Here is a 15,548-nt window from a genome sequence, read left to right as displayed (position 1 = left end):
ATAAAGTATATACCTATTCAGCTTTAGTTTTAATACTCAACTGCTTTCTGAAATATACATAATTTACACTTCTATCAGCAGAGTATATGTGCTAGATATCCTATTCAACACTTGTTATTATCAAATTTTTATTTTTGCCAATCTGGTGTATGTGAAACTAATAACATATTATTGTTATAATTTAAATTTTTTTGATTATTAATCAGGTGGACACTTTTTCACATTATTTATTCCCATTTCCTCTTCAGCAGAATGCCTAGTCAGGCTCTTTACTGATTTTTCTTCTTCATAGTCCTTCTCATATTGATTCATTTGGGTTCTTTTAATTTTCTTAATAATGATCTTTTCCAAAAGTATAGCTAGTGTTTTTACCTTCTTTTGGTGATGAATGATATTTGATGATACAAAGACATGGTTTTAAATTTTCAAAGAAAATTTAAAGTTTTGTTTTTCATATTTATCCTTAATCTATTAGGGATTGCTATGAGAATATAGTTTGAGGTAGAGATTCAGTTTCACATTTTTCCACATAGACAACCAATGTTTCTGCAGTAATTACTGAAAATTCATTTTTTCCTCTTTGATTTAATATGTGGATTTTACCACATATCAAATTCGATAAATCTATCTTGTTTAACCCTACTGCATTTTTAGACTGTCTTAATAAATTGAACTTTATTATTAGTCTAAATATCTGAGAGGATAAGATTCTTCAGCTTTTCCTTTTAGAAGATCTTACCTATCATTAGAATTTTACATTTCCATATAAATTTTAGAATCAAGTTATCAACTTAATCAAATTCCATAGGAAATGGTGATTGTATTTAGACTGAAATTGTCCTGAATCTAGATCAATTTCGGGGAAAACTGACAAGGAGTAAACATTTAATCTTCCTATTCATAAAGGTGTCACAGTTCTTTATAGTTTGGAAGTTTAATCTATTTCTTGAGGCTTTATATTTTTTTTTACAAAATTATTTATACTTAGATTATATATAATACACACACACATATTCTACATATATGTGTATATATGTGTATTTGTATATAATGTATTTGGTGCCGCTGTGAGTTATATTTTATTAAAATCAAATTTGTTGTTTCTATAAATGCAGATTACTTTCACATAAGATATAATATGCAACACCATTGCCAAACTTGCTTCACAATTCTAATCATTTGTCTTATAGAATCTTTGAATTCTATAGAATATTGAATTCATATAGAATTCTATGTAGACACTCACATCATCTTCAAATAAAATCTTTCTAATCATTACACACTTCATTTCCTTTAATCTTAACGTAGGGAGCTGACTAGGAACTCTTGTACAGTGCTGGATATATGTAGTGGTAGGAATCATTCTTATTCGACTTCTAATTTTATAAAACTGTCCAAAGAATTTTACTACGGAATATAATATTTCATATGGATGTTCTGTAGACACCTTTTATTGAGTTAAGGAAATTGCCATTTATTCCATTAGCTGAAAGTTGTTTTATAGCTTGAATGGATAAATTTTATTAATTTTGCTTTTTTGGTTTTGTTTTACTTTTTTTTAATGTCTCTTGAAAGGATCGTATATTTTGTTTAGCTTTAATCTGTTAGTGATGAATTACATTGATAAATGTTCTAATATTGAACCACTTTGCATTAATAGGATAAAGCCAACTTAGTCAAAATGTAATATCTTTTCTGCATGTTTGGATTTTTTTTTTTTTAATTTTAGTATTGATACATGAGATAGGCCTGTAGTTTTATTTTGGCACCAAACCAATTGTAATCTGTTATCAAATTCAATATCATCATAAATAGAATGGAGGAGGATACTTTAAAAAAAATTTTAACATTAGAATTATCTGGATTTCTATTGTTGTTTCTTTAAATGTTGCTGTTGTTTTAATATTTTAATAGGACTCCTTTATTTGTGGAAAATATTTGAAAATGGATTCAATTTGTTTAATGACTATAAAATGAAATGGTTATTATTATAGTTAATTGTGAGCATAGGTCTATTATGTTTTTCTCTAGGAATTTCACCTAATCTCTGAGCCATGTCTGTTTCTCTTCGAATTTGTCATGCACAGTAAAAGTAAAGTCAGGTACTAGGAGGATGCGGAATTCGTATCTCCTCACAACTAGAGCGCCCCCCACCCAGGGCCCTACCTCTACACTCAGAGACCCCCTCCAACGTGCTGGGCCTAAACCCCATCCACACACCCTCACTCAGGACCCTACCTCCAAACTCCGGAAATCCACACTCCAGAGGCTTTCCTTTCAACGTGCTGCCTCTCCCCTCCTGCACAGTTTTTTATTTCCCATCTTTGTAAGAAATTTCTCATGCCCTAGACAGCACTCGTAGTTTGTAGATATGTGTTTTTTAATATTTATATTTAGAACTTTAATATATTTTGGACATTGTTTTATGGATATTCAGATGGGTATCTAGTTATTTTACACAATTTATTAAATTAGTCACCTTATAATTGCATTATACTATGACCTATATCTTATACTAAACTGTACTGATTATTAAATCTATTTCTGATGTTTCTATTTTATAGTGCTTTGTCAAATACTATTCACAAATTATATTTATTTGATTACAGTAGTTTATTTTCTTATTTCTGATAAGGTTAATTTCCCCCAATAAATACAAACTGCTGTTCTTTTAAATATTTTTCTTGGTTCTTCGTGGCTAAATTTACTTGAACTGGATTAGATAAGTACATAAATTTATTATATCAGAAAATATTAAATATGCTCTCATTCAACAAAAGAAAACAAAGATATTCTAATTAGAATTGCATTAGCCTTATATAATAATTTGGGAGAAGTTGATGTTTTATTGTTTTTCCATCCAACTATTGAAAAATATGAAAAATGAAGTTTTCTGTATAATCCAGATCCCCAGACTCCTGAAACGGGAATGAAAATGTTTCCCCTAATAATAAAACGATTATAAAGCATAAAGAAGTAAATGGTAATGTGAACTGGAATGTGTATTTACCAGTCTGATGGCTGTGGGGCAAGAGGATAAACAGAAAAGAACTTGGAGACAAAGAAGGAGGAAAAAAAAAGGATATTAGGAGAGATAACCTATGCTCCCACTGCATATCCATCAGAATGCAGCTAGTTTGGTATTCCTTGAGTGTCTAGAAAAATAAATATACCTGTATATTTATTTATATTGTTTATTATATTTATTTATATATATAATAATATATATTATTATATATAATAATATAATATTTATATATATTATAATATTATAATATATTATAATTATTATATAATAATTATATAAATATATATAATTTTATAATAATTATATATATAATATATATATATAATAAAGTGAATCAGCTATATGCATACGTATATCACCGTATACCCTCCCTCTTGCATTTCCTTCCCACCCTCCTTATCCCACCTCTCTAAGTGGTCGCAAAGCACAAAGGTGATCTCCCTCTTCTATGCAGCTGCTTCCCACTAGCTATCTATTTTACATTTGGTAGTGTATATATGTCAATGCTACTCTCTCACTTTGTCCCAGCTTACCCTTTCCCCTCCCTGCGTCCTCAAGTCCATTCTGTACATCTGTGTCTTTATTACTGTCCTGCCCCTAGGTTTGACAGAACCATATATATATATTTATATATCTATTTATTTATTTAGATTCCATATATATGTGTTAGCATACGGTAATTGTTTTTCTCATTCTGACTTACTTCACTCTGTATGACAGACTCTAGGTCCATCCACCTCACTGCAGATAACTCAATTTCGTTCCATTTTATGGCTGAGTAATATTCCATTGTATATATGTGCCACATCTTCTTTATCCATTCATCTGTTCATGGACACTTAGGTTGCTTCCATGTCCTGGCTATTGTAAATAGTGCTGCAAAGAACATAGTGGTACATGACTCTTTTTGCATTGTGGTTTTCTCAGGGTATATGCCCAATAGTGGATTGCTGGGTCATATGGCAGTTCTATTTTTAGTTTCTTAAGGAACCTCCATACTGTTCTCCATAGTGGCTGTATCAATTTACATTCCCACCAACAGTGCAAGAGGGTTCTCTTTTCTCCACACCCTCTCCAGCATTTATTGTTTGTAGATTTTTTGATAATGCGCATTCTGACTGGTGTGAGGTGATACCTCATTGTAGTTTCGATTTGCAGTTCTCTAATGATTAGTGATGTTGAGCATCCTTCCATGTGTTTGTTGGCAACCTGTATATCTTCTTTGGAGAAATGTCTATTTAGGTCTTCTGCCCATTTTTGGATTGGGTTGTTTGTTTTTTTGATATTGAGCTGCAGGAGCTGCTTGTAAATTTTGGAGATTGATCCTCTGTCAGTTGCTTCATTTGCAAGTACTTTCTCCCATTCTGAGGGCTTTTTCTCTTGATTATGGTTTTCTTTGCTGTGCAAAAGCTTTTAAGTTTCATTAGGTCCCATTTGTTTATTTTTGCTTTTCTCTCCTTTTCTCTAGGAGGTGAGTCAAAAGGGATCTTGCTGTGATTTATATCATAGAGTGTTCTGCCTAGGTTTTCTTCTAAGAGTTTTAGAGTGTCTGGGCTTACATTTAGGTCTTTATTCCATTTTGAGTTTATTTTTGTGTATGGTGTTAGCGAGTGTTCTAATTTCATTTTTTTCCTGTTGTTTTTGCGGTATGCGGACCTCTCACTGTTGTGGCCTTTCCTGTTGCAGCACACAGGCTCCACACGCGCAGGCCCAGCGGCCATGGCTCACGGGCTCAGCCGCTGCACGGCATGTGGGATTCTTCCGGACCGGGGCACAAACCCATGTCCCCTGCATCGGCAGGCGGACCCTCAACCACTGCGCCACCAGGGAAGCCCTCATTCTTTTACATGTAGCTGTCCGGTTTCCCCAGCACCACATATTGAAAGGGCTGTCTTTTCTCCATTGTATATTCTTGCCTCCTTTATCAAATATAAGGTGACCATATGTTCATGGGTTTATCTCGGGGCTTTCTATCCTGTTCCATTGATCTATATTTCTGTTTTTGTGCCAGAACCATAAGGTCCTGATTACAGTAGCTTTGCAGTATAGTCTGAAGTCAGGGAGCCTGATTCCTCCAGCTCTGTTTTTCTTTCTCAAGATTGCTTTGGCGGGCTTCCCTGGTGGTGCAGTGGTTGAGAGTCCGCCTGCTGATGCAGGGGACGCTGGTTTGTGCCCCGGTCCAGGAAGATCTCACATGCCGCGGAGTGGCTGGGCCTGTGAGCCATGGCCGCTGAGCCTGCATGTCTGGAGCCTGTGCTCCACAACGGGAGAGGCCACAACAGTGAGAGGCCCACATACTGCAAAAAAAAAAAAAAAAGATAGCTTTGGCTATTCGGGGACTTTTGTGTGTCCATACAAATTGTGAAATTTTTTATTCTACATCTGTGAAAAATGCCATTGGTAATTTGATAGGGATTTCACAGAACCTGTAGATTGCTTTGGGTAGTATAGTCATTTTCACAATGTTGATTCTTCCATTCCACGACGGTATATCTCTCCATCTGTTCTTATCATGTTTAATTTCTTTCATCAGCATCTTATAGTTTTCTCCATACAGGTCTTTTGACTCCTTATGTAGGTTTATTCCTAGGTATTTTATTCTTTTTGTTGCATTGGTAAATGGGAGTGTTTCCTTAATTTCTCGTTCAGATTTTTCATCATTAGTGTATAGGAATGCAAGAGATCTCTGTGCATCGGTTTTGTATCCTGCTACTCTACCAAATTCATTGATTAGCTCTAGCAATCCTATGGTAGCATCCTTAGTATTCACTATGTATAGTATCAAGTCATCTGCAAAGAGTGTCAGCTTTACTTCTTCTTTTCCACTTTGGATTACTTTTCTTTCTTTTCTTCTCTGATTGCTATGGCTAAAACTTCCAAAACTATGTTGAATAATAGTGTTGAGAGTGGGCAACCCCTTACTGCTCCTGATCTTAGAGGAAATGGTTTCAGTTTTTCACCATTGAGAATGATGTTGGCTGTGGATTTGTCATATATGGCCTTTATTATGTTGAGGTAAATTACCTCTATGCCTACTTTCTGGAGAGTTCTTATCATAAATGTGTGTTGAATCTTGTTGAAAGCTTTTTCTGCATCTACTGAGATTATCATATGTTTTTTTCCTTCAATTTGGTAATATGGTGTATCACATTGATTGTTTTGCATATATTGAAGAATCCTTGAATTCCTGGGATAATTTCCACTGGACCATGGTGTGTGATCCTTTTAATGTGCTGTTGGATTCTGTTTGCTGGTATTTTGTTGAGAATTTTTGCATCTATGTTCATCAGGGATATTGGCCTGTAGTTTTCTTTCTTTGTGACATCTTTGTCTGGTTTTGGTATCAGGGTGATGGTGGCCTCATAGTATGAGTTTGGGAGTGTTCCTCCCTCTGCTATATTTTGGAAGAGTTTGAGGATAGGTGTTAGCTCTTCTCTAAATGTTTGATAGCATTCACCTGTGTAGCCATCTGGTTCTGGGCTTTTGTTTGTTGGAAGATATTTAATCACAGTTTCAATTTCAGTGCTTGTGATTGGCCTGTTTATATTATCTTCCTAGTTCAGACTTGGAGGATTGAGCTTTTCTAAGAATTTGTCCATTTCTTCCAAGTTGTCCATTTTATTGGCATATAGTTGCTTGCAGTAATCTCTCACGATCCTTTGTATTTCTCTAGTGTCAGTTGTTACCTTTTTTTCATTTCTAATTCTCTTGATTTGAGTCTTCTCTCTTTTTTTCTTGATGACTCTGGCTAATGGTTTATCAATTTTGTTTATCTTCTCAAAGAACCAGCTTTTAGTTTTATTGATCTTTGCTATTCTCTCCTTCATTTCTTTTTCATTTATTTCTGATCTGATTTTTATTATTTCTTTCCTTCTGCTAACTTTGGTGGGGTTTTTTTGTTCTTCTTTCTCTAATTGCATTAGGTGTAAGGTTAGGTTGTTTATTTAAGATTTTTCTTGTTTCTTGAGGTAGGATTGTATTGCTATAAACTTCCCTCTTAGAACTGCTTTTGCTACACCCCATAGGTTTTGGGTCGTTGTGTTGTCATTGTCATTTATTTCTAGGTATTTTTTGATTTCCTCTTTGATTTCCTCAGTTATCTCTTGGTTATTTAGTAACATAACCCACTCTTTAGCCTCCATATGTTTGTATTTTTTACAGTTTTTTTCCTGTAATTGATATCTAGTCTCATAGCACTGTGGCCAGAAAAGATACTTGATACAATTTCAATTTTCTTAAATTTACCAAGGCTTCATTTGTGACCCAAGATATGATCTGTCCTGGAGAATGTTCCATGAGCACTTGAGAAGAAAGTGTATTCTGTTGTTTCTGGATGGAATGTCATATAAATATCAGTTAAGTCCATCTTGTTTAATGAGTCATTTAAAGCTTATATTTCCTTATTTATTTTCATTTTGGATGATCTGCCCATTGGTGAATTTGGATGTAAAGTCCCCTACTATTACTGTGTTACTCTTGATTTCTGCTTTTATGGCTGTTGGCATTTGCCTTATGTATTGGGTGCATAAATATTTACCATTGTTATATCTTCTTGGATTGATCCCTTGATCACTATGTAGTATCGTTTTTAGTCTCTTGTAATAGTCTTTATTTTAAAGTCTATTTTGTTTCATATGAGAATTGCTACTCCAGCTTTCCTTTGATTTTCATTTGCATGGAATATCTTTTTCCATCCCCTCACTTTCAGTCTGTATGTGTTCCTAGAATTGAAGTGGGTCTCTTGTAGACAGCATATGTATGGGTCTTGTTTTTGTATCCGTTCAGCCAGTCTTTGTCTTTTGGTTGGATCATTTAATCTATTTACAGTTAAGGTAATTATTGATATGTATGTTCCTATTACCATTTTCTTAATTGTTTTGGGTTAGTTATTGTAGGTCTTTTCCTTCTCTTGTGTTTCCTTGCTAGAGAAGTTCCTTTAGCGTTTGTTGTAAAGCTGGTTTGGTAGTGCTGAATTCCCTTAGCTTTTGCTTGTCTGTAAAGGTTTTAATTTCTCCATCGAATCTGAATGAGATTCAGACTTTATTCAAATACTTGGTAGGTAGAGTAATCTTTTCCCTTTCATCACTTTAAATATGTCCTGCCACTCCCTTCTGGCTTGCAGAGTTTTTGCTGAAAGATCAGCTGTTAACCTTATGGGGATCCCCTTGTATGTTATTTGTTGCTTTTCCCTTGCTGCTTTTAATATTTTTTCTTTGTATTTAATTTTTGATAGGTTGATTAGTATGTGCCTTTTTGTGTTTCTCTTTGGGTTTATCCTGTGTGGTACTGTCTGTACTTCCTGGACCTGACTATTTCCTTTCCCATGTTAGGGAAGTTTTCGACTATGATCTCTTTTAATATTTTCTCAGACCCTTTCTTTTTCTCTTCTTTTTCTGGGACCCATATAATTCGAATGTTGGTGTGTTTCATGTTTTCCCAGAGGTCTCTGAGACTGTCCTCAGTTCTTTTCATTCTTTATTCTTTATTCTGCTCCCTGGCAGTTATTTCCACCATTTTATCTTCTGGCTTATTTATCTGTTCTTCTGCCTCAGTTATTCTGTTATTGATTTCTTCTAGAGTATTTTTAATTTCAATAATTGTGTTATTCATCACTGTTTGTTTGCTCTTTAGTTCTTCTAGATTTTTGTTAAATGTTTCTTGTATTTTCTCCATGCTGTTTCTGGATTTTGGATCATGTTTACTACCATTACTAGGTAGGTTGCATATTTTGTCTTCATTACATCTTTATCTATTCGTTTTGTATGTTTTTATATTGCTCCTTCATCTGTAACATATTTTTTTGTGGTTTCCTTTTGTTTGTTTTTTTTCTTCATGGGTGGTGCTGTATTCCTGTCTTACTGGTTGTTTGGCCTGAGACGTCCAGCACTGGAGTTTGCAGGCAGTTGGATAGAGCTGGGTATTAGTGCTGAGATGAGGACCTCTGGGAAGCCTCACTCTGATTGATATTCCCTGGGGTCTGAGGTTCTCTGTTAGTCCAGTGGTTTGGACTTGGAGCTCCCACCACAGGAGCTCGGGTCTGACATCTAGCCTGGGAACCAAGATCCCGCAAGCTCTGTGGTGTGGGGAAAAAAAACAAAAAAAAGATAAAAAGAAAAAAAGGAGGAGTACAATAACAAGGAATAAAAAACAAAATAAAATTAGAAAGATAAAAAATATATTAGGAAAACTAAAACTATAATTGAAACAACTGCAACAAGGTAAAATAAAACTACAGAGAAATAAGAAAAAAAAAAAAAGAAGGGGGGAACAAACCAAAAGGAGAGAAAATAACAAAGTATAAAGAATAAAATAAGGCTTCCCTGGTGGGGCAGTGGTTGAGTCCATCTGCTGATGCAGGGGACATGGGTTCGTGCCACAGTCTGGGAGGATCCCACATGCCGCGGAGCAGCTGGGCCCGTGAGCCATGGCCGCTGAGCCTGCACGTCTGGAGCCTGTGCTCCACAACGGGAGAGACCACAAGAGTGAGAGGCCCGTGTACCACAAAAAAAAAAAAAAAGAGAATAAAATAAAATTAGAAGAATAGAAGATTTATTAGGAAAAGTAAAAATATGAAAGAATCAACAACAATGAATCAACAAGGTAAAACAGAATCCAAATCTTAAAGAGAAAAAAAAAAGCCTTGGCTATGGGGGCAGAGTTTAGGCGGGGGAGTGGAACTTAGGCAGGGGTTGGGGGTGGAACTTGGGCGGTAGGGGGCTGTTTAGGGTGCGGCGGGACGTAGGCAGGTGGGGAGTTGATCTTTGAGCATGGGGCGGTGCCTAGGTAGGGTTACATTCAAGCATGGTGCGGGGCCTCTGTTTAGGGATAAAAATGATATGTTATATTTGGGTCTAATTTAACTGTGAAGTTCCAAAAAAACTCCCTTTGTATTTCAGATCGAGGGAGGAAAAATCACAATTTTGAAATACCCCAGAGTATTCTCCGTAACAAAGGCCTACCTTCCCAGAGAAATGACTTCACCAGGCCATATCTCCCTGGGAAGATGGCAATTAGCCACCTTCAGCTGCTGTATCCTTTCTATCTCACCTAAGGGAAAGTAAAAAAAGGCTAACTCACAAATCTGAAGGTCACAGCCCAGGAACTCAGGTCCTCTAAAACATTATAGACTATTTCCCGTTTCAGACCTTTTCTCCTCACGAACAAAGCTACAGTATAATAACAGTGGATTACAACTGAAAGAGCTCTAAGTCACAGATTCTATTTAAGAAAGAGGTGTTAGGAAGTCCTTAAGTAAAAATCAAGTTGTGTGTCACCATGGAAAGAGACAACCCAAGACAGCCCTGCCAGAACCACTGTCAAATGAGGATTACTCTGAGCCCCCTGGAGTCAGGGATGGGGTGGTGTGTGCTTGTATGCAAGGAACAGTACTCAGAATTGCTACAAAATATCACCTAATATGTTTACTTTCCAGCAAATATTATGAAGCAAGTAAGTATAACCTATATGGGGAGAAAAGAAGACAACAAAAATTGCTAGTGAGAATGATCATATGTCAGATTTAATAAAGACTTCATTGTAGCCATTATAAATATGTTAAAAGAAATAAAAGAATCCATGATTAAAGATGTAAAGAAGAGTATGAGAGCAATGCCACATCAAAAAAAGGTTATTGATAAAGAGATATAAATTATTTTTAAAAGAAACAAATGGAAATTTTGGAATTGAAATGTACAATAACTGAAATGAAAATTTCACTAGAGGGGCTTATTACTAGATGTGAACTGGCAGAAGGAAGATTAGCAAACTTGAGATCAACAGAGATTATGCAATCAGAAGAACAGATGTAAAAAAGGATGAAGAGAAATGGAACAGAGCCTCAGAGAAATGTCAGAGAATGTTAAGTGCGCCAATATATGTGTAATAGTATACAAGAAAAAGAGGAGATAGAGAAAGGAGAAGAAAAAATACTCAAAAAAATAATGGCTACAGACTCCCCAAAGTTTTTAAAAAAATATTAATTGGCACATCTATTAGTCTTAGTGCACTCCGGGAAGAATAAATGAACAAATATCCACTCTTAAAAATGTTGAAAGCCAAATATAAGATGAAAATCTTGAAAGTGGTGAGAGAAGAATGAATCATTATTTATACTGGGGGGGCAAAAAGATTAACAGATAACTTTTTAGCAGAAACAGTAAAGGCCAGAAGACATTAGAACTGCATATAAAGAAGCACTGAAAGGAGACAAAGAACTGTCAACCACGTATATTATATCCAGCAAAACTATCTTTAAAAAATGAAGGCGGGCTTCCCTGGTGGCACAGTGGTTGAGAGTCCACCTGCCGATGCAGGGGACACGGGTTCGTGCCCTGGTCCGGGAGGATCCCACATGCCGTGGAGCAGCTGGGCCCGTGAGCCGTGGCCACTGAGCCTGCACGTCCAGAGCCTGTGCTCCGCAATGGGAGAGGCCACAACAGTGAGAGGCCCGTGTAACGCAAAATAAATAAATAAATAAAAAATTAATAATAATATGCTATTTCACATAAAAATTGTTAAACGCTGAACAAAATATTATTTATCTGACTTGTTAAAATGGACTACTGGTGAGAATGTAATTGCTACAAGCCTTCTGGAAATAAATTTGTAAATATGCATCAGAAGGTTTAAGTAAAGCATAACTTTTGACCAGGTATTTATCATTCTAATAAGGAATTATTCAGAATTGTAGTCAAAGCTACATCTTCAAAAATCTTATAGATAATAGTTATTTATCTTTATTAAAGATCACTACACAACTTATTCAACCCCATGTATCCAAATAATTTAATAAAATGGAAACATGCTCACAATGTAATTCCATGTGAAAAAAAGGTTAAAACTTTTATGTAAGTGTTGGTCTTAATATTGTATAGTCAGAGGAGAAGAGAAGTTGATCAATTACTTCACATGGAATAGAGTGGAAGAAGAGATTTATAAGTATTTTATTTTTTCTTATATTTTTCTTCATTTCAAAAATTCCTAAAATCAGTGTATGTCATCGTTTCCTTGAGCAACATGATAGAATTACTGAAAAGGCAGCAGTAGTTTAAGTGCATTGCTGTTAATTTGCACCTATTACATGTTTGTAAATATAATCTCAAAGCAAATATAACTCCTAACTACCTGTTCTAATGCTTTTTTGTTTCAAAATATCACAAGAAGTGTAAAAATAGCTCATTCTTGGAGAATTTTTTGGAGTTGACATTTTGCTCTGTGTGGTGTTGTATCAAAAGTCAAAGTGATCTTGTAAACTAGTTGTACAAGTAAGATTCCACAGAGAAAGCAACTAAAAGTCAGTGATGACACAGATTTAAATGTCAATGTGAGTGGTTGATATTAGAGGTACAGTAATCACTCACGGCTGAAGCGAGTTATTAGAAGCTGGAATTTTGGAACTTTTTACAGCAGTGTATGTCATTGGGATAGAGGGAAATTATGCAAATACTCGAGTACGTAGGCTGCATTGAAGTGGAAGCATAATGATCAAAATGTTAAAAGTCACAAAGACGGGAGCAGTAAAGTGTGTGGAGAACAAAAAGGAAATAGAAGAGATGTTGAATTTGTTCTAGGCATATTCAATTTTTTATTTAAAGATATAGAGAATTGAGTGTCAGAATAGAGACTTTTCAACAAGTTTTGGGTCCTTGGAAATAACAAATGTGATGGGATTAAATTGATTGTTAAATATGCTGGGGATCCTTCTACTTGCCAGTTTCTGGATGAACTTGAAAGAGGAATAAATTTGGGAAAGGAAATAAAATTCATTCCTGAATAATGAAATATAATCTTAAGATGGAAAATATTTTGTAACCATTATCTAAACTATTATCAAAATAATCAGTAAAAGTTAGGAAAGATTTTGGGCTTGCCTGGTGGCGCAGTGGTTGAGAGTCCGCCTGCCGATGCAGGGGACGCGGGTTCGTGCCCCGGTCCGGGAGGATCCCACATGCCGCGGAGCGGCTGGGTCCATGAGCCATGGCCGCTGAGCCTGCGCATCCGGAGCCTGTGCTCTGCAACGGGAAAGGCCACAACAGTGAGAGGCCCACGTACTGCCAAAAAAAAAAAAAAAAAGTTAGGAAAGATGTAGTTATAAAGAGTTCAGCGCAATTATGGAAAGGGTTTGAAATGTAGGCAATACTATTTGTAACCTAAGCCAAGAAAACAAACGTCTTCCTTGTTCATTTCTGCTTTACCTAGAAACCAATCTAAGAGCATATATGCAGGTTGTCTTTAAAGTTAGGATTGCCAGATAAAACAAAGGATGTCCAGGTAATTTTTAATGTCAGATAATAAATATTTTTATTCTAAGTATTTTGCAAAGTATGGGACACTTATGCTAAATATATGTATACATATTTGTAGTTTATCCCAAATCCAAAATTAATTGGGTATCCTGTGTTCTCTTTGCTGAATCTGGTAACATAACTCTAGAGGCTGATACTTCTGAGTATATTCTAAATGACCCCAGTTGGGGACAGAAAAGTATCCAGCTTCCCCTTAAGAGGCAGGGCAAGATAACTCTACATATCTAGTCAATTGTCTGACCAATGAATACACTCTGACATCTGGGCCAAGCACTGATTGCCTTAATAAATTTGGTTGCAAGAAATTGAATTTGGTGTGTTTATAGGACGAGCAAGGGGAGTTGTCCAGTGAATTTAGACAAGTAGTTTTTGGATTTCATGATAAAGATCTAGTTAGGAAATGTTGGAGACATTTTTATTCTGTCAAAATGGTGGATGACATTGTCCAGAAAGAACATACATAGAAAGAAGAGAACACATATCCTTAAGACGTTGATATCATAGGTCAGATACATAAGAGAAGTTTTCCTTAACAGGCAAAAGTAGCCAGTTATTAGCCAATAAGAAATTACCTGTTTTGTTTTGTTTGTTTGTTTGTTTTTAATTTTGCGGTAAGTGGGCCTCTCACTGTTGTGGCCTCTCCCGTTGCGGAGCACAGGCTCCGGACGCGCAGGCTCAGCGTCCATGGCTCACGGGCCTAGTCGCTCCGCGGCATGTGGGATCCTCCCAGACCGGGGCACGAACCCGTGTCCCCTGCATCAGCAGGCAGACTCTCAACCACTGCGCCACCAGGGAAGCCCAAGAAATTACCTGTTTGATAGATAAATGCACAATAAGTTTGATTGTGGCAAACTGTGGAATTTCACTGTTTATGTCTACTAACTTAATTTTTAATACAGTTCAACATAATATACATCCAACATTTAATGGGATTACAGCAACAGCTCTCTATAGAACTTTTAATAGCCTAACAATTTTCCTTATCACATAACATACAGACACCTTTCAGAACCATTGAACCATGGGAAGATAGAAGGAGAATTTCTATATTCTTTATAGATCCTAGATAATGTTTTAACTGTATATTATTGAATTGCTTTAGTACAATCAGTGTAGTGTGGCATGTTGTAATAACTGTCATTAAGTTCTCTGTAGAATAAAAAGACATCAACCAAACACTTCTGAAAACACATCCTGTAATTTCCAGTAGTATAAAGATATCTACTAGATGATAGTTTAATTGTACCAGATTGACCATATAAAAATTTCTCCAAGAATAATTCCATTTCCTATCGTCTCATTTAATGAAGTGACATAAATTTTTATGGAGATTTTACTTTATAGAAATTATATCAATAAAATTCAATGTGGCTTTCATTGGAATTTTTCATTTCTTAGAGCCTTTAAACAAGACATGTCAAAAGCAATAAAATAAATGCTAGATTCAGTATTTGGCCTAGGTTACCATATTAAAAATGCTATAACCCAGCAGTTTTAACTTCAATAAAATATAGTAATGATTTCCTTTAATATCTTATCCTGCAAAGGTAGAAGAAGCCAAAATGTCTCTAAACAGTATTTGTATAGCCCCAAATATCACTGCAGAAAAGCATGATTCATATCTGTAATACAGCTTTATGGCACCAATTCACCTGAGAAAACGTATATGTGTATATCTTTTATGGCACTTTCACTTCAGAGAATTAGATACGACTTGTTTATGTAATGCTGAGTAAAATAGAAAGTTTTTCTCTTTTTTTTTTCTGGTAGCAAAGCTTGGTATTAAGAATTCTTAATCTTATAGGGAGGCCTTGATTCTGAATGTAACCAGAGTCACATCTCAGAAAAGGCAATATTGGACTTGAAAATATATGGGGAACACTTGTGAAATGTGGGACCAATTTCTGAGTCACATTATGAGAAAAGGAGAAATATAGGAGTCATTGGTCACCCAAATGCTCTTTCAGCCACACAACAAATAGTCAGATATGGGGAGAATCGCCAGTGATTCTCCCACTCCTTTTTGTCCTTACTTTATGTTTTATTCTGGCTATTAAAAAAAAAAAAAAAAATCTGCGTTCTTGGTGTGTTAAACAAGAACTCCAGGAGAAGACACCAAGCACTTGGTGCTGTCTCAATGGAACGTGGCACTTTCGGCTTGAATTCAGATGTTTTTATGGTTACTGAAAACATGCAGGGTTTTAGAACTGGCTCTG

General features: G+C 35.6%; 1 long non-coding RNA gene across 1 annotated transcript in view; it reads right to left on the bottom strand.

The window, feature by feature from the left end:
• The window catches only part of LOC125963451 (uncharacterized), a 285,498-nt gene that overhangs the window by 48,955 nt on the left and 220,995 nt on the right, over nucleotides 1-15,548 (bottom strand). The gene's annotated exons all lie outside the window — the stretch shown is intronic.

Source organism: Orcinus orca, chromosome 2 (genome assembly GCF_937001465.1).
Source record: "Orcinus orca chromosome 2, mOrcOrc1.1, whole genome shotgun sequence".
NCBI classification, from domain to species: Eukaryota; Metazoa; Chordata; class Mammalia; order Artiodactyla; family Delphinidae; genus Orcinus; species Orcinus orca.
The sequence above is the reverse complement of the archived record's forward strand: the minus strand, read 5'-3'. Positions and strand labels throughout refer to the sequence as shown.